We start from the raw sequence: 23,540 nt of genomic DNA, 5'->3' as shown, positions 1-23,540 counted from the left end.
TGTAAACCTGCTTTGGGGCAAATTGCCTAAACTTCTATTTCTTCTTCTACTACTCCTTCAAACTTGCCTGTAATTCTGTTTCTAGGTCCTGCTTTCTCCCTTTATCTTTATTCCTTTTCTGTTTATCCTGTTCTTATTGTTACCTTTTTGTCTGAACCATGTCTAATAATTCAAACTACATGAAGTCAACCCTGGCATAAGTATCCTCTCTGACCTGCTCAGAATCATGACACAGACACATATAGATTTGTAATACAAAAAATGGACACATATACTTGTGTTCTATGCTGGTAATTCATCACTCTTCAAATAGGCAAAATTGACTCACTGCCTAGAAGTGAGCTTAGTAAGGAGCAGTATTAATTTTGTCGACTAACAATTTTAGCTAGATTTTAGTCAACTAACATTTTCGAGATTTAGTCAACTAAAACAATTCAGATGACTAAAATACGACTAAAACAAAAATTTTGGGTTTTTTGTCAAAAGACTGACTAAAACAACTAAATTGAAATTTGCCGCCAAAACTAACACTGGTAAGGAGTGATAATGTAACATGTTAATTGAAGGGAAAAAAAGCCATTAGGGTGCTCAATATTTTTTTGTAGCCCAGAATAGGAGTGGGTGCCCCAATAAGCGCATTTTAAAATGCATAATATAGGATTTCAATTATTGCAAGTCCCCTGTCATCCTGCAATGTGCCACTGCTTACCTTTCTTTCTTCCATCTCTGACTGGATGTCCTCCCGCTTGCTGAAACTAAATCTCTATAAAACTGAGCTTCTTGTCTTTACTCTTCCTAATACTGATGCTCCTCTTTCGCTCTCCCTTCAAATTAGTGGTATCCACATAAGTCCATCCTTGCAAGTATGCTGTCTGGCCTCACATTTGAACCTCACATCCAGTATGTTGCCAAATCCTGTAGATTCCATCTTAAAAATATAGCCCACATCCGCCCTTTTCTTAAGCAATATGCTACCAAGGAGCTTGTCCATGCTCTAATTTCCTACAAGCATTATTGTAACCCTCTCCTAACTGGTCTTCCCAAAAGTCGTATTGCCTCACTACAGTCTGTAATGAATGCTGCTGCAAGACTGATTTTCCTCTCCAGTCGGTCCTCTCACACCTCACCTCTCTGTCAGTCCTTACATTGGCATCCTGTATCCAGTGGCGTACACATGACCTATGGGGCCCTGGTGTGAAAATTGATCCGTGGGCCCCCCCCGCACGCTTACTCTGCGCAGGCCGGGGCCGCAACACATGGCACCGGGCACCTGGTCGCAGGGGTTGCAGGGTTGCGACCCCTGCGACCGCGGTATGTACACCAGTGCATGCAGATGCACACACACTTAAAGGACCACTGCAGACACCCAGATCACATCAGCTCAATGAAGTGGTTGGTCTGGGTGTCAGGTCCCTCTACTTTTAACCCTGCAGCTAAAAGCATTGTAGTTTCAGACAAACTGCTATGTTTCACTGAGGGTTAATCCAGCCTCTAGCGGCTATCTCACTGACAGCCGCTAGATGCGCTTCCGCGATTCTAAGACACTGAACGTCCATAGGAAAGCATTGAGTAATGCATTCCTATGGGCGGTTTGAATGCGCGCACACTCTTGCCGTGCATGCGCATTCGGAGCTGAGCGGCGGAGGAATCCCCAGCGCCAAGGGAGTCCGGCGCACACACTCTCACGAACAGACGCATACACACTAGCTAACAGACACACACATTTACTGACAGAGACACACTCAGCGACAGACATACATACACACTCACTTACAAAACATACACTCTCACTGACAAACACACACTCACTAACAGACATCAAACAGACTCACTAACACAAACACACTCAGTAACAGACACACACAGTAACACACTCACTGACACTCACTAGCAGACACACACTCACTGACACTCACACTAACACTCACAGTAACACTAACACACACACTAACACTCACAGTAACAGTAACAGTAACACACACAGTAACACTCACACACTAACACTCTCAGTAACACTAACACACACTAACACACACAGTAACATTAACACACACTAACACTCACAGTAACACTAACAGTCACAGTAACACTAACACACTAACACTCACAGTAACACTCACACACTAACACTCACAGTAACACTAACACACACTAACACACACAGTAACACTAACACTCACAGTAACACTAACACACTAACACTCACAGTAACACTCACACACTAACACTCAGAGTAACACTAACACACACACACTAACACATTTTTTTTTCATTTAATCCCCCCAGCCTCCTTACCTTTTGGAGTGCTGAGGGGATTCCCTGGGGTCCAGTGGTGCTGCTGGGCTCCTGGGGGGCCGGTCACCTGGCGGGCAGGCAGGCTGGCGGGCGCGTGAGGGAGCACACTCCCCTGAGTGGCTCCTTTTCAGCTCCCTCGCGCGCCGCATACTGATACCGGCGCCGGAAGATGACGTCAACTTCTGGCTCCGGTATCAGTGCGGTGCGCGAGGGAGCTGAAGAGGAAGCACTCAGGGGAGAGTGCTCCCTCGTGCACCGGCCAGCCTGACTGCCCGCCGGGTGTAATCAGGGCCAGCCTCGGGGGGCCCGGAGGTGGCCGGCTCCTGGGCCCCCCAGGAGAAGAGGCTGACCCAGTGCGTACATACCGGGTCACAGGGGCGGCCGGGCCCCTGCGACCCTGGTATGTACGCCACTGCCTGTATCCTATAGGAGTCCATTCAAAGTGCTAACCCATACCTATAAAGCACTGAACAATTCTAGCCCCTCTTATATTTCTTCACAGATCCACAGATCCTTCTCTGTCTCTCCGCTCTGCCCGTGACCTTCTCCTGCCCACTGCTCACACCCGTACGGCCAACTCACGCTTGCAGGACTTCTTTCTATGGAATAGCCTTCCTACTGCCATCAGACTCCCCTAGTCTTCAATCATTTAAGAAGTGCCTTAAACCCATCTCTTTAGGAAAGCTTATGACCTCCCAGAGTAACCTCTACCTTACATACCTGTCTCTTGCTCTCTCCTAAAGGGCACCAGCTTGGTGAATTGAATGAGTTTCAAATGATGGGAAAGAGAGAGAGGGGGGATGGGCAGAGTTTTAACCCCTTAAGGACCGAACTTCTGGAATAAAAGGGAATCATGACATGTCACACATGTCATGTGTCCTTAAGGGGTTAAAGGAGCAGTGGGGTGAAAGGAGAAAGCCTACACCGCCACCTTTACTCTCTGCTTGTCTTGGATTGTGGGTAAAGTAAAGACCACCAAAGGATAGTGAGGCAGGGTTAGCAGTATCAGAGGGAGAGAGCCATGTTTCTGTTAGTGCAAGTAGGTTTAGGGTGTGTGAGGTAAATAGGTCATGGATGGAAGTTGATTTAAGGGTGCTGCACACAGAGCATGCATTCCAGAAGGCAGCTTTAAAGGAGGAATTATAGCGAGAATTACATGGGTGGCTTAGTAGTGGAGGGACCAGGGTTTGGAGCGACATCACCAGCTGCTAGGAGCAATAGGATGGAAAGGAAGAGAAGGTGGGAATAAGATTTAAATGTTGGGGATGAGAGTTTTTGCATTTAGGGGATTTAGAAGGTGTTTGTGGAGAAAGACTGGATAAATGAGTAAAGTGCATGTGATGAATGCAGAGAGGGAGCAATGAAGATGATGTCAACAGGAACAGGTAGGTAAAACGATAGAGATATTTTAATGAGGGAAGTGAGAGAGAAAGTGAAAAATAGAAGTAAGAACATTAGTAGGAGAATAGGTGCTGTGTTTTTAAGAGCGGTGTGACTTGTAGATGTGGTTAGGAGGATTAAGGGTTAAAGAGATATTGTGTGAGTTTAGCTATTTTAGGTGTGGTGGGCTTGGTGGGCATGATTGGTTTGTCAGGAAAGCTTGGTAATTTGGGCTATCTATAAATGTAATGAGTACCATGGGGAGGGTGGGAAATGACCATCCAGAAATGCTACCTCTGCTTAGGGCAAGTCCTGCAGGGTTTAGTGCTGTGAGTCTTGGGTGTAGCTGTTTCAATATTGTATGGGGCCCAGGCTATAAAGGAGAGAATCTAGGGTTAGATAAGACATATTGTGGGTGGAGATTCATTGAGGTGTTAAAACAAAATCAAGGAAAGAGCAGATAAAAAGGGAATTTAAATTTAAGGATATGAGGGAATGGCAGAGATTAGATAGGTAAGTCATAAATAGGGAACATCATAAGTTAATGAGGCTTAGAGTGCAATAACTAACACTAGCAAAACAAACATTTAACTAAACAAGAGTTAAGGATGGAGGGTGCAATAGTCATCAATTAAGCAGTAATACTGTGGGGGGCCTTCCTTGTATAGCGCACCACTTGTGGGAACAAGTGGCCGGGCGGATGGCGCTTCTGAGGGAACAACCCCTCACAGAGTGGGTAAGGAACGTTGAGTCTCTAGGAGAGTGCAAACTGATCCTGGACAACTCATACCGGGCGCTATGGTGGTGCACAGTCCAGCAAGAGACTTGGATGGCAGAGGGCGTTCAGCCGGAGGTGTTGGGAGAATCTTGGCTTACTTTGCTCAAGGAAGGAGCGGTTAAAGGACCCCAGTCAAGCCAGGCCACTGTGGGCAGAAGTGCAGCAGTTTGTCCCCTGTTCCAGCTAGGAAGCGGTCCTTTGCGGAGGTACCCAGCCAGGGGTACAGGGAGCTCTGTTACATGTATAATAACTATATAGTGTGTGTGTGTGTGTGTGTGTGTATATATATATATATTTGTAGTCAGGGACCAAAGCCGTATCTATGATAAGTTAGATATATGGACAAGTCGGTTGTGGAGTGCCGAAACCGACGTATCGGGTAGGCCTGTAATAAAAGAGGGCCCACCTGTAATAGTAATATGTATAATGAGAGAGGTGGGAGGGATGAACCCGGTAGCATCAGCCCTGTGGTGTAGGGGGCTCAGGGACCCTGATACACACTGACACAGAGCAGAATAGGGACTGTTCCCCCTACATAGGGTCACTTGGCAGATATGGATTGACACCTGTCCTCAGGGACCCTGGTACACACTGACGCAGAGCAGAATAGGGACTGTTCCTCCTACATAGGGTCACTTGGCAGATATGGATTGACACCTGTCCTCAGAGACCCTGATACACACTGACACAGAGCAGAATAGAGACTGTTCCCCCTTGGCAGATATGGATTGACACCTGTCCTCAAAGCCCCTGATACACACTGACACAGAGCAGAATAGAGACTGTTCCCCCTACATAGGGTCACTTGGCAGATATGGATTGACACCTATCCTAAGGATCCCTGATACACACTGACACTGAGCATAATAGAGACTGTTCCCCCTACATAGGGTCACTTGGCAGGTATGGCGTGGTCGTGGGAGGAGGATGATGACTTTCACCTCTTCCCCTGTTAGATTCCCGTTGTGCTGTGACATCACCCTTATACGCTGTGTAAAGCATACTTTTTAATTTATTTTGAAAGTGCTGCATCCTTTCCGACTTATAATTCGGTAACATTTCCGCCACTGTCTGCTTATACCAGGGGTCTAGTAGCGTGGACACCCAGTACAAGTCGTTCTCCTTCAGCCTTTTTATACGAGGGTCCCTCAACAGGCACGACAGCATGAAAGACCCCATTTGCACAAGGTTGGATGCCGAGCTACTCATTTCCCGTTCCTCCTCCTCACACAGAGCAGAATAGGGACTGTTCCCCCTACATAGGGTCACTTGGCAGATATGGATTGACACCTATCCTAAGGATCCCTGATACACACTGACACAGAGCAGAATAGAGACTGTTACCCCTACATAGGGTCACTTGGCAGATATGGATTGACACCTGTCCTCAGAGACCATGATACACACTGAAACAGAGCAGGATAGAGACTGTTCCCCCTACATAGGGTCACTTGGCAGATATGGATTGACACCTGTCCTCAGAGACCATGATACACATTGACACATAGCAGAATAGAGACTGTTCCCCCTACATAGGGTCACTTGGCAGATATGGATTGACACCTATCCTAAGGATCCCTGAAACACACTGCCACAGAGCAGAATAGAGACTGTTCCCCCTACATATATGGATTGGCACCTGTCCTCAAAGCCCCTGATACACACTGACACAGAGCAGAATAGAGACTGTTCCCCCTACATAGGGTCACTTGGCAGATATGGATTGACACCTATCCTAAGGATCCCTGATACACACTGACACAGAGCAGAATAGAGACTGTTCCCCCTACATAGGGTCACTTGGCAGATATGGATTGACACCTATCCTAATGATCCCTGATACACACTGACACAGAGCAGAATAGAGACTGTTCCCCCTACATAGGGTCACTTGGCAGATATGGATTAACACCTGTCCTCAGAGACCATGATACACACTGACACAGAGCAGAATAGAGACTGTTACCCCTACATAGGGTCACTTGGCAGATATGGATTAACACCTTTCCTCAGAGACCATGATACACACTGACACAGAGCAGAATAGGGATGTGGAATAACACCTGTGGAGCTGGGCGGGTGCCGTTGATGTGCAGCAAGACGAGTGGCAAAGTGCACTTGCAGAGGTTGGCAGAGTACACGCTGAAGGCCTGACACCCAGACGCTTGCAGACAACTAACTGCTATTAGCTTACAGTTAAAACAAATTTTTGTTTTTAAAGGCACGCTATAGTCACACCAGATATGAGTGGCAAAGTGCCCTTGCTGATGTTGGCAGAGTACCCGCTGAAGGCCTGACACCCATACGCTTGCAGACAACTAAATGCTATTAGCTTACAGTGAAAACAATTTCTTGTTTTTAAAGGCACGCTATAGTCACACCAGATATGAGTGGCAAAGTGCACTTGCAGAGGTTGGCAGAGTACACGCTGAAGGCCTGACACCCAGACGCTTGCAGACAACTAACTGCTATTAGCTTACAGTGAAAACAAATTTTTGTTTTTAAAGGCACGCTATAGTCACACCAGATATGAGTGGCAAAGTGCCCTTGCTGAGGTTGGCAGAGTACCCGCTGAAGGCCTGACACCCATACGCTTGCAGACAACTAACTGCTATTAGCTTACAGTGAAAACAAATTTTTGTTTTTAAAGGCATGCTATAGTCACACCAGATATGAGTGGCAAATGCCCTTGCTGAGGTTGGCAGAGTACCCGCTGAAGGCCTGACACCCATACGCTTGCAGACAACTAACTGCTATTAGCTTACAGTGAAAAACGTTTTTTGTTTTTAAAGGCACGCTATAGTCACACCAGATATGAGTGGCAAAGTGCACTTGCTGAGGTTGGCAGAGTACACGCTGAAGGCCTGACACCCGCTTGAAGAAAACTAACTGCTATTCAATCTATAACAGTGAAAAACTTTTTTTGTTTTTAAAGGCACGCTATAGTCACACCAGATATGAGTGGCAAATGCACTTGCTGAGGTTGGCAGAGTACACGCTGAAGGCCTGACACCCAGGCACTTGCAGACAACTAACTGCTATTAGCTTACAGGGAAAAACTTTTTTTGTTTTTAAAGGCACGCTATAGTCACACCAGATATGAGTGGCAAAGTGCACTTGCAGAGGTTGGCAGAGTACACGCTGAAGGCCTGACACCCATACGCTTGCAGACAACTAACTGCTATTAGCTTACAGTGAAAACTAATTTTTGTTTTTAAAGGCACGCTATAGTCACACCAGATATGAGTGGCAAAGTGCCCTTGCTGAGGTTGGCAGAGTACCCGCTGAAGGCCTGACACCCATACGCTTGCAGACAACTAACTGCTATTAGCTTACAGTGAAAAACTTTTTTGTTTTTAAAGGCACGCTATAGTCACACCAGATATGAGTGGCAAAGTGCCCTTGCTGAGGTTGGCAGAGTACACGCTGAAGGCCTGACACCCGCTTGAAGAAAACTAACTGCTATTCAATCTATAACAGTGAAAAACTTTTTTTGTTTTTAAAGGCACGCTATAGTCACACCAGATATGAGTGGCAAATGCACTTGCTGAGGTTGGCAGAGTACACGCTGAAGGCCTGACACCCAGGCACTTGCAGACAACTAACTGCTATTAGCTTACAGGGAAAAACTTTTTTTGTTTTTAAAGGCACGCTATAGTCACACCAGATATGAGTGGCAAAGTGCACTTGCAGAGGTTGGCAGAGTACACGCTGAAGGCCTGACACCCAGACGCTTGCAGACAACTAACTGCTATTAGCTTACAGTTAAAACAAATTTTTGTTTTTAAAGGCACGCTATAGTCACACCAGATATGAGTGGCAAAGTGCCCTTGCTGAGGTTGGCAGAGTACCCGCTGAAGGCCTGACACCCATACGCTTGCAGACAACTAACTGCTATTAGCTTACAGTGAAAACAATTTTTTGTTTTTAAAGGCACGCTATAGTCACACCAGATATGAGTGGCAAATGCCCTTGCTGAGGTTGGCAGAGTACACGCTGAAGGCCTGACACCCAGACGCTTGCAGACAACTAACTGCTATTAGCTTACAGTGAAAACAAATTTTTGTTTTTAAAGGCACGCTATAGTCACACCAGATATGAGTGGCAAAGTGCCCTTGCTGAGGTTGGCAGAGTACCCGCTGAAGGCCTGACACCCATACGCTTGCAGACAACTAACTGCTATTAGCTTACAGTGAAAAACTTTTTTTGTTTTTAAAGGCACGCTATAGTCACACCAGATATGAGTGGCAAAGTGCACTTGCTGAGGTTGGCAGAGTACCCGCTGAAGGCCTGACACCCATACGCTTGCAGACAACTAACTGCTATTAGCTTACAGTGAAAACAAATTTTTGTTTTTAAAGGCACGCTATAGTCACACCAGATATGAGTGGCAAAGTGCCCTTGCTGAGGTTGGCAGAGTACCCGCTGAAGGCCTGACACCCATACGCTTGCAGACAACTAACTGCTATTAGCTTACAGTGAAAAACTTTTTTGTTTTTAAAGGCACGCTATAGTCACACCAGATATGAGTGGCAAAGTGCCCTTGCTGAGGTTGGCAGAGTACACGCTGAAGGCCTGACACCCGCTTGAAGAAAACTAACTGCTATTCAATCTATAACAGTGAAAAACTTTTTTTGTTTTTAAAGGCACGCTATAGTCACACCAGATATGAGTGGCAAATGCACTTGCTGAGGTTGGCAGAGTACTCGCTGAAGGCCTGACACCCAGGCACTTGCAGACAACTAACTGCTATTAGCTTACAGGGAAAAACGTTTTTGTTTTTAAAGGCACGCTATAGTCACACCAGATATGAGTGGCAAAGTGCACTTGCAGAGGTTGGCAGAGTACACGCTGAAGGCCTGACACCCAGACGCTTGCAGACAACTAACTGCTATTAGCTTACAGTTAAAACAAATTTTTGTTTTTAAAGGCACGCTATAGTCACACCAGATATGAGTGGCAAAGTGCCCTTGCTGAGGTTGGCAGAGTACCCGCTGAAGGCCTGACACCCATACGCTTGCAGACAACTAACTGCTATTAGCTTACAGTGAAAACAATTTTTTGTTTTTAAAGGCACGCTATAGTCACACCAGATATGAGTGGCAAATGCCCTTGCTGAGGTTGGCAGAGTACCCGCTGAAGGCCTGACACCCATACGCTTGCAGACAACTAACTGCTATTAGCTTACAGTGAAAAACTTTTTTTGTTTTTAAAGGCACGCTATAGTCACACCAGATATGAGTGGCAAAGTGCACTTGCTGAGGTTGGCAGAGTACACGCTGAAGGCCTGACACCCGCTTGAAGAAAACTAACTGCTATTCAATCTATAACAGTGAAAAACTTTTTTTGTTTTTAAAGGCACGCTATAGTCACACCAGATATGAGTGGCAAATGCACTTGCTGAGGTTGGCAGAGTACACGCTGAAGGCCTGACACCCAGGCACTTGCAGACAACTAACTGCTATTAGCTTACAGGGAAAAACTTTTTTTGTTTTTAAAGGCACGCTATAGTCACACCAGATATGAGTGGCAAAGTGCACTTGCAGAGGTTGGCAGAGTACACGCTGAAGGCCTGACACCCAGACGCTTGCAGACAACTAACTGCTATTAGCTTACAGTGAAAACAATTTTTTGTTTTTAAAGGCACGCTATAGTCACACCAGATGAGTGGCAAAGTGCCCTTGCTGAGGTTGGCAGAGTACCCGCTGATGGCCTGACACCCATACGCTTGCAGACAACTAACTGCTATTAGCTTACAGTGAAAAACTTTTTGTTTTTAAAGGCACGCTATAGTCACACCAGATATGAGTGGCAAAGTGCACTTGCTGAGGTTGGCAGAGTACACGCTGAAGGCCTGACACCCGCTTGAAGAAAACTAACTGCTATTCAATCGATAACAGTGAAAAACTTTTTTTGTTTTTAAAGGCACGCTATAGTCACACCAGATATGAGTGGCAAATGCACTTGCTGAGGTTGGCAGAGTACACGCTGAAGGCCTGGCACCCAGACGCTTGCAGACAACTAACTGCTATTAGCTTACAGTGAAAAACCTTTTTTTGTTTTTAAAGGCACGCTATAGTCACACCAGATATTAGTGGCAAATGCACTTGCTGAGGTTGGCAGAGTACACGCTGAAGGCCTGACACCCAGACGCTTGCAGACAACTAACTGCTATTAGCTTACAGTGAAAACAAATTTTTGTTTTTAAAGGCACGCTATAGTCACACCAGATATGAGTGGCAAAGTGCCCTTGCTGAGGTTGGCAGAGTACCCGCTGAAGGCCTGACACCCATACGCTTGCAGACAACTAACTGCTATTAGCTTACAGTGAAAAACTTTTTTTGTTTTTAAAGGCACGCTATAGTCACACCAGATATGAGTGGCAAAGTGCACTTGCTGAGGTTGGCAGAGTACACGCTGAAGGCCTGACACCCGCTTGAAGAAAACTAACTGCTATTCAATCTATAACAGTGAAAAACTTTTTTTGTTTTTAAAGGCACGCTATAGTCACACCAGATATGAGTGGCAAATGCACTTGCTGAGGTTGGCAGAGTACACGCTGAAGGCCTGACACCCAGGCACTTGCAGACAACTAACTGCTATTAGCTTACAGGGAAAAACTTTTTTTGTTTTTAAAGGCACGCTATAGTCACACCAGATATGAGTGGCAAAGTGCACTTGCAGAGGTTGGCAGAGTACCCGCTGAAGGCCTGACACCCATACGCTTGCAGACAACTAACTGCTATTAGCTTACAGTGAAAAACTTTTTGTTTTTAAAGGCACGCTATAGTCACACCAGATATGAGTGGCAAAGTGCACTTGCTGAGGTTGGCAGAGTACACGCTGAAGGCCTGACACCCGCTTGAAGAAAACTAACTGCTATTCAATCTATAACAGTGAAAAACTTTTTTTGTTTTTAAAGGCACGCTATAGTCACACCAGATATGAGTGGCAAATGCACTTGCTGAGGTTGGCAGAGTACACGCTGAAGGCCTGGCACCCAGACGCTTGCAGACAACTAACTGCTATTAGCTTACAGTGAAAAACTTTTTTTGTTTTTAAAGGCACGCTATAGTCACACCAGATATGAGTGGCAAATGCACTTGCTGAGGTTGGCAGAGTACACGCTGAAGGCCTGACACCCAGACGCTTGCAGACAACTAACTGCTATTAGCTTACAGTGAAAACAAATTTTTGTTTTTAAAGGCACGCTATAGTCACACCAGATATGAGTGGCAAAGTGCACTTGCTGAGGTTGGCAGAGTACCCGCTGAAGGCCTGACACCCATACGCTTGCAGACAACTAACTGCTATTAGCTTACAGTGAAAAACTTTTTTTGTTTTTAAAGGCATGCTATAGTCACATCAGATATGAGTGGCAAATGCACTTGCTGAGGTTGGCAGAGTACACGCTGAAGGCCTGACACCCAGACGCTTGCAGACAACTAACTGCTATTAGCTTACAGTGAAAACAAATTTTTGTTTTTAAAGGCATGCTATAGTCACACCAGATATGAGTGGCAAATGCACTTGCTGAGGTTGGCAGAGTACACGCTGAAGGCCTGACACCCAGGCACTTGCAGACAACTAACTGCTATTAGCTTACAGGGAAAAACTTTTTTTGTTTTTAAAGGCACGCTATAGTCACACCAGATATGAGTGACAAAGTGCACTTGCAGAGGTTGGCAGAGTACACGCTGAAGGCCTGACACCCAGACGCTTGCAGACAACTAACTGCTATTAGCTTACAGTGAAAACAAATTTTTGTTTTTAAAGGCACGCTATAGTCACAACAGATATGAGTGGCAAAGTGCCCTTGCTGAGGTTGGCAGAGTACCCGCTGAAGGCCTGACACCCATACGCTTGCAGACAACTAACTGCTATTAGCTTACAGTGAAAACAAATTTTTGTTTTTAAAGGCACGCTATAGTCACACCAGATATGAGTGGCAAATGCCCTTGCTGAGGTTGGCAGAGTACCCGCTGAAGGCCTGACACCCATACGCTTGCAGACAACTAACTGCTATTAGCTTACAGTGAAAAACTTTTTGTTTTTAAAGGCACGCTATAGTCACACCAGATATGAGTGGCAAAGTGCACTTGCTGAGGTTGGCAGAGTACACGCTGAAGGCCTGACACCCGCTTGAAGAAAACTAACTGCTATTCAATCTATAACAGTGAAAAACTTTTTTTGTTTTTAAAGGCACGCTATAGTCACACCAGATATGAGTGGCAAATGCACTTGCTGAGGTTGGCAGAGTACACGCTGAAGGCCTGGCACCCAGACGCTTGCAGACAACTAACTGCTATTAGCTTACAGTGAAAAACTTTTTTTGTTTTTAAAGGCACGCTATAGTCACACCAGATATGAGTGGCAAATGCACTTGCTGAGGTTGGCAGAGTACACGCTGAAGGCCTGACACCCAGACGCTTGCAGACAACTAACTGCTATTAGCTTACAGTGAAAACAAATTTTTGTTTTTAAAGGCACGCTATAGTCACACCAGATATGAGTGGCAAAGTGCACTTGCTGAGGTTGGCAGAGTACCCGCTGAAGGCCTGACACCCATACGCTTGCAGACAACTAACTGCTATTAGCTTACAGTGAAAAACTTTTTTTGTTTTTAAAGGCATGCTATAGTCACATCAGATATGAGTGGCAAATGCACTTGCTGAGGTTGGCAGAGTACACGCTGAAGGCCTGACACCCAGACGCTTGCAGACAACTAACTGCTATTAGCTTACAGTGAAAACAAATTTTTGTTTTTAAAGGCATGCTATAGTCACACCAGATATGAGTGGCAAATGCACTTGCTGAGGTTGGCAGAGTACACGCTGAAGGCCTGACACGCAGGCACTTGCAGACAACTAACTGCTATTAGCTTACAGGGAAAAACTTTTTTTGTTTTTAAAGGCACGCTATAGTCACACCAGATATGAGTGGCAAAGTGCACTTGCAGAGGTTGGCAGAGTACACGCTGAAGGCCTGACACCCAGACGCTTGCAGACAACTAACTGCTATTAGCTTACAGTGAAAACAAATTTTTGTTTTTAAAGGCACGCTATAGTCACAACAGATATGAGTGGCAAAGTGCCCTTGCTGAGGTTGGCAGAGTACCCGCTGAAGGCCTGACACCCATACGCTTGCAGACAACTAACTGCTATTAGCTTACAGTGAAAACAAATTTTTGTTTTTAAAGGCACGCTATAGTCACACCAGATATGAGTGGCAAATGCCCTTGCTGAGGTTGGCAGAGTACCCGCTGAAGGCCTGACACCCATACGCTTGCAGACAACTAACTGCTATTAGCTTACAGTGAAAAACTTTTTTTGTTTTTAAAGGCACGCTATAGTCACACCAGATATGAGTGGCAAAGTGCACTTGCTGAGGTTGGCAGAGTACACGCTGAAGGCCTGACACCCGCTTGAAGAAAACTAACTGCTAATCAATCTATAACAGTGAAAAACTTTTTTTGTTTTTAAAGGCACGCTATAGTCACACCAGATATGAGTGGCAAATGCACTTGCTGAGGTTGGCAGAGTAGACGCTGAAGGCCTGACACCCAGGCACTTGCAGACAACTAACTGCTATTAGCTTACAGGGAAAAACTTTTTTTGTTTTTAAAGGCACGCTATAGTCACACCAGATATGAGTGGCAAAGTGCCCTTGCTGAGGTTGGCAGAGTACCCGCTGAAGGCCTGACACCCATACGCTTGCAGACAACTAACTGCTATTAGCTTACAGTGAAAAACTTTTTTGTTTTTAAAGGCACGCTATAGTCACACCAGATATGAGTGGCAAAGTGCACTTGCTGAGGTTGGCAGAGTACACGCTGAAGGCCTGACACCCGCTTGAAGAAAACTAACTGCTATTCAATCTATAACAGTGAAAAACTTTTTTTGTTTTTAAAGGCACGCTATAGTCACACCAGATATGAGTGGCAAATGCACTTGCTGAGGTTGGCAGAGTACACGCTGAAGGCCTGGCACCCAGACGCTTGCAGACAACTAACTGCTATTAGCTTACAGTGAAAAACTTTTTTTGTTTTTAAAGGCACGCTATAGTCACACCAGATATGAGTGGCAAATGCACTTGCTGAGGTTGGCAGAGTACACGCTGAAGGCCTGACACCCAGACGCTTGCAGACAACTAACTGCTATTAGCTTACAGTGAAAACAAATTTTTGTTTTTAAAGGCACGCTATAGTCACACCAGATATGAGTGGCAAAGTGCACTTGCTGAGGTTGGCAGAGTACCCGCTGAAGGCCTGACACCCATACGCTTGCAGACAACTAACTGCTATTAGCTTACAGTGAAAAACTTTTTTTGTTTTTAAAGGCATGCTATAGTCACATCAGATATGAGTGGCAAATGCACTTGCTGAGGTTGGCAGAGTACACGCTGAAGGCCTGACACCCAGACGCTTGCAGACAACTAACTGCTATTAGCTTACAGTGAAAACAAATTTTTGTTTTTAAAGGCATGCTATAGTCACACCAGATATGAGTGGCAACGTGCACTTGCTGAGGTTGGCAGAGTACCCGCTGAAGGCCTGACACCCATACCCTTGCAGACAACTAACTGCTATTAGCTTACAGTGAAAAACTTTTTTTGTTTTTAAAGGCACGCTATAGTCACACCAGATATGAGTGGCAAAGTGCACTTGCTGAGGTTGGCAGATTACACACTGAAGGCCTGACACACAGATGCTTGCAGACAGCTAACTGCTATTAGCTTACAGTGAAAAACATTTTTTGTTTTTAAAGGCACGCTATAGTCACACCAGATATGAGTGGCAAAGTGCACTTGCTGAGGTTGGCAGAGTACACGCTGAAGGCCTGACACCCGCTTGAATACAACTAAATGCTATTCAATCTATAACAGTGAAAAACTTTTTTTGTTTTTAAAGGCACGCTATAGTCACACCAGATATGAGAGGCAAATGCACTTGCTGAGGTTGGCAGAGTACACGCTGAATGCCTGACACCCGCTTGAAGACAACTAACTGCTATTCAATCTATAACAGTGAAAAAAGTTGTTGTTTTTTTTAAATGTCAAGTTTACGCCATTGTGATACCAGATATGAGTGGTGGCACTGGGCAAGTGGGCACAGTATCCTCTGTGAGCCTGACACAGAAGCTGGCAGACAACTAACTGCTATTCAATCTATTAGAGTAAAAAAAAAAATATTTTTAAATGTCAAGCTTAAGCTATTGTGACACCAGATATGAGTGGTGGCACTGGGCAAGTGGGCACAGTATCCACTGTGAGCCTGACACAGAAGCTGGCAGGCAGGCAACTGCAATTACTTTACACAGGAAAAGAAAGCAGACTGATATTCTAGCCCTAAAAAGGGCTTTTTGGGGTGCTGTTCTTACAGCACAGTTAAGATGAGTCCTTCAGGACTGTAGTGGACATGAATACCCTAGCCTAGCTATCAATTTCCCTATCTAATGAGCAGCAGCTAAACTTTCCCTCCTCTATCTAAGAATGCAGCTTCAGAATGAATCTAAAATGGATGCTGTACAGGAGGTGGGAGGGTCTGGAAGGGAGGGTCTGCTGCTAATTTGCTGGAATGTGTCTGCTGACCGTGAGGCACAGGGTCAAAGTTTGCTCAATGATGACGAATAGGGGGCGGATCGAACCGCGCATGTGTTCGCCCGCCACGGCGAACGCGAACACGCTAGGTTCGCCGGGAACTATTCGCCAGCGAACAGTTCGGTACATCACTACTTACCATGTGACAAACGTACGGAGATTAGGTACTATCCTACGGACAATAAGGTGCCCGGTCAAAATGCCAGACCTTTACAGGTTATCCCTCACTGGACTAAACCTCAATATGCCCCTATTTACACTGCAGGGCAAACCACTCACTAAAGCTAAATTCATAATTAGTGATGTACCGAACTGTTCGCTGGCGAATAGTTCCCGGCGAACATAGCGTGTTTGCATTCACCACGGCGGGCGAACGCATGCGCAGTTCGATCCGCCCCCTATTCGTCATCATTGAGCAAACTTTGACCACAGTGCCCAGTGCCACCACTCATATCTGGGGTCACAATAGCTTAAGATTGACATTTAAAATTATTTATTTTTTTTCACTCTAATAGATTGAATAGCAGTTAGTTGTCTGCAAGCATCTGTGTCAGGCTCAGAGTGGATACTGTGCCCACTTGCCCAGTGCCACCACTCATATCTGGTGTCACAATAGCTTAAGCTTGACATTTAAAAAGAAAAAACTTTTTTCACTGTTATAGATTGAATAGCAGTTAGTTGTCTTCAAGCGGATGTCAGGCCTTCAGCGTGTACTCTGCCAACCTCAGCAAGTGCATTTGCCACTCATACCTGGTGTGACTATAGCGTGCCTTTAAAAACAAAAAAAGTTTTTCACTGTTATAGATTGAATAGCAGTTAGTTGTCTTCAAGCGTGTGTCAGGCCTTCAGCGTGAACTCTGCCAACCTCAGCAAGTGCATTGGCCACTCATATCTGGTGTGACTATAGCGTGCCTTTAAAAACAAAAAAGTTTTTCACTGTAAGCTAATAGCATTTAGTTGTCTGCAAGCGTCTGGGTGTCAGGCCTTCAGCGTCTACTCTGCCAACCTCAGCAAGTGCACTTTGCCACTCATATCTGGTGTGACTATAGCGTGCCTTTAAAAACAAAAAAAGTTTTTCACTGTTATAGATTGAATAGCAGTTAGTTGTTTTCAAGCGGGTGTCAGGCCTTCAGCATGTACTCTGCCAACCTCAGCAAGTGCACTTTGCCACTCATATCTGGTGTGACTATAGCGTGCCTTTAAAACCAAAAAAAGTTTTTCATTGTAAGATAATAGCAGTTAGTTGTCTGCAAGCATCTGGGTGTCAGGCCTTCAGCGTGTACTCTGCCAACCTCTGCAAGTGCACTTTGCCACTCATATCTGGTGTGACTATAGCGTGCCTTTAAAAACAAAAAAAGTTTTTCACTGTTATAGATTGAATAGCACTTAGATGTCTTCAAGCGGTTGTCAGGCCTTCAGCGTGTACTCTGCCAACCTCAGCAAGTGCACTTTGCCACTCATATCTGGTGTGACTATAGCGTGCCTTTGAAAACAAAAAAGTTTTTCACTGTAAGCTAATAGCAGTCAGTGTCCTTAAAGCGGGTGTCAGACCTTCAGCGTGTACTCTGCCAACCTCTGCCAGTCCACTTTGCCACTCATATCTGGTGTGACTATAGCGTGCCTTTAAAAACAAAAAAAGTTTTTCACTGTAAGCTAATAGCAGTTAGTTCTCTGCAAGCGTCTGGGTGTCAGGCCTTCAGCGTGTACTCTGCCAACCTCAGCAAGTGCATTTGCCACTCATATCTGGTGTGACTATAGCGTGCCTTTAAAAAAAAAAAGTTTTTCACTGTAAACTAATAGCAGTTATTTGTCTGCAAGCGTCTGGGTGTCAGGCCTTCAGCGTGTACTCTGCCAACCTCTGCCAGTCCCCTTTGCCACTCATATCAGGTGTGACAATAGCGTGCTTTTAAAAAGAAAGCAAGTTTTTACACTGTAATAGATTGAATAGCAGTTAGTTGTCTGCCAGATTCTGTGTCAGGCTCACAGTGGATACTGTGCCCACTTGTCCAGTGTCACCAATCATATCTGGTGTCACAATAGCTTAAGCTTGACATTTAAAAAGAAAAAACTTTTTGCACTGTTATATATTGAATAGCAGTTAGTTGTCTTCAAGCGAGTGTCAGGCCTTCAGCGTGTACTCTGCCAACCTCAGCAAGTGCACTTTGCCACTCATATCTGGTGTGACTATAGCGTGCCTTTAAAAACAAAAAAAGTTTTTCACTGTAAGCTAATAGCAGTTAGTTGCCTGCAAGCGTCTGGGTGTCAGGCCTTCAGCGTGTACTCTGCCAACCTCAGCAAGTGTTAATTTGAAATGTGGGGCACAAGAACTTTAATCGAAAACATCTTTAAGCGAACTATGTTTTCACTAAGCTTAGTGAATAACTAACATTAACGAGTCGGATTAAACGCACTCTGCACTCGAGGTATGATATGTTTAAATGACCCCACTCTGGGCCCTAAATGGTAAAACGTTTCACATTGGCATACGAAAGGTATACATGGCAATTAAAATCAGAAAATATGTAAAACATTTTTAGATATACTGGAAATAAGTACACCAATACGATTAAGCACGTTGATTAATAAGATAAAGAAATGTTAATCTATCAAAGCGGCTTGAGAAAATATATGTTTAAAAAGATACAAAAATTTCAAAATCTGTTTATAAAAAAGAAATACTGCCTTAAAATTCAAAATGCAAGTATGAATATTAGCACACACAAGCTATCTACCAAATGTGAAAACTATTATTTAGCTTTTCTGGCAACTAAAAGTAACATACTACAGAGTTTACTATATTCAGTGCAATTTCTAAAGGAAGTACTGGCTAAAAAAATTCAATGCAAAACTAGCAAAGTTGTCAAAAACTGTATTAAGTCGGTTGTTTTCTTTTTATCTGGTGAATAAAATGTTTCTACATTATATCACACAGCTATTTGTCGTCTTCAAAAAATTCTTCTTGTGGTTTTGTCTTTCTGTACTTTCAGGATTCATGTTTGCACGTTTTTTTTAAGAATTTGCCAGGAATCTATTTTTGAAGTTGTTCCCCTCCTCTTGACACGATCAATGACCTGTGAGTCTCCGTAAGCATGGTTGACCTGTTAGTCCTGTTTTCCATTCAAGTTGCACATGATGTCCCGGCTAGGTTTCTCCAACAAATGTCGGAGCCTCGGCGTTGCCCCAATATGGAGGGAGCGTGGAGTTTGTTGGAGGCTTCGATGTGAGTAGCGAGTCCGGGGGGGACCCAGTTGCCCCAGGATTCCCTCGGCCTCCTGCATGTTGCATACAGTATGCCTGGCGTACGCATGGCGACTTCTCGCTTCAGTAGTTAGGACACGCCCCCCTAGCCCACCAGCTTTTACCATACAAGCTGGTGGAGTCTGAGGCGTTCAAAAAATTTGTAGCTATTGGGACACCGCAGTGGAAGGTACCCGGACGAAATTTCTTTTCAAAAAAGGCAATCCCCAACCTGTACTCGATTGTGCAAAAGGAAGTAATGGCATGTCTGGCACACAGTGTTGGGGCAAGGGTCCATCTGACCCTTGCCCCAACACTGGTCAGGGCAGGTATATCACCTACACTGCGCATTGGGTAAACCTGCTGACGGCTGCCAAGCATGGAATGCGTGGCTCTGCAGAGGAGTTGGTGACACCGCCACGACTTGCAGGCAGGCCTGCTGCCACCTCCTCTACTCCTCCTACTCCATCCTCTTCCATAACCTCCTCGGCTGAGTCCTCTTCTGCTGCTGCGTCTTGCTCCACATCAACGGCACCCCCCCAGCTCCCCAGGTGCTATTCCAAAACCCTATTCTGCTCTGTGTCAGTGTGTATCATGGTCTCTATGGACAGGTGTTAATCCATATCTGCCAAGTGACCCTATGTAGGGGCAACAGTCTCTATTCTGCTCTGTGTCAGTGTGTATCATGGTCTCTGAGGACAGGTGTTAATCCATATCTGCCAAGTGACCCTATGTAGGGGGAACAGTCTCTATTCTGCTCTGTATCAGTGTGTATCAGGGATCATTAGGATAGGTGTCAATCCATATCTGCCAAGTGACCCTATGTAGGGGGAACAGTCTCTATCCTGCTCTGTTTCAGTGTGTATCAGGGTCCCTGAGGACAGGTGTCAATCCATATCTGCCAAGTGACCCTATGTAGGGGGAACAGTCTCTATTCTGCTCTGTGTCAATGTGTATCATGGTCTCTGAGGACAGGTGTCAATCCATATCTGCCAAGTGACCCTATGTAGGGGGAACAGTCTCTATTCTTCTCTGTTTCAGTGTGTATCATGGTCTCTGAGGACAGGTGTCAATCCATATCTGCCAAGTGACCCTATGTAGGGGGAACAGTCTCTATTCTGCTCTGTGGCAGTGTGTTTCAGGGATCATTAGGATAGGTGTCAATCCATATCTGCCAAGTGACCCTATGTAGGGGGAACAGACTCTATCCTGCTCTGTTTCCGTGTGTATCATGGTCTCTGAGGACAGGTGTCAATCCATATCTGCCAAGTGACCCTATGTAGGGGGAACAGACTCTATCCTGCTCTGTTTCAGTGTGTATCATGGTCTCTGAGGACAGGTGTCAATCCATATCTGCCAAGTGACCCTATGTAGGGGGAACCGTCTCTATTCTGATCTGTGTCAGTGTGTATCAGGGATCCTTAGGATAGGTGTCAATCCATATCTGCCAAGTGACCCTATCCAGGGGTAACAGTCTCTATTCTGCTCTGTGTCAATGTGTATCATGGTCTCTGAGGACAGGTGTCAATCCATATCTGCCAAGTGACCCTATGTAGGGGGAACAGTCCCTATTCTGCTCTGTGTGAGGAGGAGGAACGGGAAATGAGTAGCTCGGCATCCAACCTTGTGCAAATGGGGTCTTTCATGCTGTCGTGCCTGTTGAGGGACCCTCGTATAAAAAGGCTGAAGGAGAACGACCTGTACTGGGTGTCCACGCTACTAGACCCCCGGTATAAGCAGACAGTGGCGGAAATGTTACCGAATTACAAGTCGGAAAGATGCAGCATTTGCAAAATAAATTAAAAAGTATGCTTTACACAGTGTATAAGGGTGATGTCACAGCACAACGGGAATCTAACAGGGGAAGAGGTGAAAGTCATCCTCTTCCTCCCATGACCACGCCATACCTGCCAAGTGACCCTATGTAGGGGGAACAGTCTCTATTCTGCTCTGTGTCAGTGTGTATCAGGGATCCTTAGGATAGGTGTCAATCCATATCTGCCAAGTGACCCTATGTAGGGGGAACAGTCTCTATTCTGCTCTGTGTCAGAGTGTATCAGGGGGTTTGAGGACAGGTGTCAATCCATATCTGCCAAGTGACCCTATGTAGGGGGACAGTCTCTATTCTGCTCTGTGGCAGTGTGTTTCAGGGATCCTTAGGATAGGTGTCAATCCATATCTGCCAAGTGACCCTATCAAGGGGTAACAGTCTCTATTCTGCTCTGTGTCAATGTGTATCATGGTCTCTGAGGACAGATGTCAATCCATATCTGCCAAGTGACCCTATGTAGGGGGAACAGTCCATATTCTGCTCTGTGTCAGTGTGTATCAGGGTCTCTGAGGACAGGTGTCAATCCATATGTCGAGGTGTCAATATGTCAGGTGTCAATCCATATCCATGGTGATTTAGGAATGTTAGGTGATTTCTGCCCTTTATGGATTAAAACTAGACTCTGCATCAACTGTGTAATTTTCCATGGGAGTTTTGCCATGGATCCCCCTCCGGCATGCCACAGTCCAGGTGTTAGTCCCCTTGAATCAACTTTTCCATCACTTTTGTGGCCAGAATGAGTCCCTGTGGGTTTTAAAATTCGCCTGCCCATTGAAGTCAAAATTTCGTGTTCGCGACATCACTAATGGTAAGAGGATGTGAACTGTTTGGTACTAGGATAGGCACTTAAGATATGGTGTTGTATTCCAGTCAGGTAAAGTTTTGTAGTGTTAAGAGAGAGTTTTAAATTGGGGCGGGCAAAAAGGAGAGGAGTGTTACGATAAGTGTCAATAATAAGTAAAAAAATATACATAAATAAAAAAAAATACAATTTAAAAATAATATATATATATATGTATAGATATATATATATATATATACTGCAAGGACTTGCACTCCTGGTTACCTTCAATAGTGCTGGTCTGGCAAATCATATAGATACCGTAAAAAACAAACAAAAACAAACAAAAAAAAACACTCCAGGGACTTTGTTGAAATAAGACTTAACTTTTATTTCATCCATTAAAATGATGTCATTTTGGACACAGTTTGGCCCAGGGGTCTGAACAAGAAATATACAATGTCTATATTTTTAGAATCACGCAAGGATTCTTTGTTTGAATGACATTAACTATTCTTATTTAAACCTATTGCCTCACTTATTTTATTCACATCTTAGGGATGCTATGCTGAATATCTAATGTCATTATATCACTAGTCGCCCTATAATAGGTCTCTCTGAATAATGTGCGTTGGTACAACTATATGAGTGTCCTCCCTACACCTTATCCACATTTGTGAGCGCTATTGGTTCTGCATTTATCAAAACGGATACACTCGTTCGTCTTATTGTATCCATTTCATGTAACTATTCAAATGTTGCTTTCCTTCCATATTTTGCTTAAGTCTGCTACATTTAAACAAATTACTTTGGTACATCATCAACTCGGTGTAATCTTATTTGTGATAGCCGAAATATCCTATCTAATTGTGTATATATGTGATTTCTGAGCCCCATCCTTATTTATCATTTATCCTTATTGTTTTTAACATACTCCCCTTATTTTTTATTTTTTTGTATTTGGGGAGTATATATCCAGTATTCTAATGTTTTTTTTTGTTTTTTGTTTTTTAATTACTACTCTACCTGAACCATGGGATATGTCTACTAAGTTGTACTAACAAATGGGAATTATCAGGACAGCCACTGAGGGCAGACCTAGTGCTGCAATGTAAACATTTAACATTGCAGCACTAGGTGCAAAAGGGACACAGCGCCCAGACCACTTCAATGAGTTGAAGTGGTCTGGGTGCCTACAGTGTCCCTTTATTATGAAAAAGGTGAATTATGCCTGAACAGACATATAGCGCAAATTCCTGTTTATGTGTACGTTTTGTTTTGATCACAAAGTGTACAACTATATATTTATCACCTATGTGTTAAATTTATACGTGTGTGTGTGTGTGTGTGTATATATATATATATATATATATATATATATATATATATATATATAAAATTAGTTTTGTATATTGTATTTGTTGTAATATTGTATCCTAATACAGTCCTATAACAGTTAATGCGATGTTTTGTAGACCCAGGACATATTGAGAGAAATCTCAATGTATCCATCCTGGTGAAATATTTTATAAATAAATAACTGTCTCAGTCCTTAAGAGGTTACTATCTATGGAATCCCCGCAGCATATAACTTCTACATACTGGACAGCCGCACTCATGTGATTTTTCTCCAGATAAAA

This window comes from Pelobates fuscus, chromosome 3 (assembly GCF_036172605.1).
Source record: "Pelobates fuscus isolate aPelFus1 chromosome 3, aPelFus1.pri, whole genome shotgun sequence".
NCBI classification, from domain to species: Eukaryota; Metazoa; Chordata; class Amphibia; order Anura; family Pelobatidae; genus Pelobates; species Pelobates fuscus.
The sequence above is the reverse complement of the archived record's forward strand: the minus strand, read 5'-3'. Positions refer to the sequence as shown.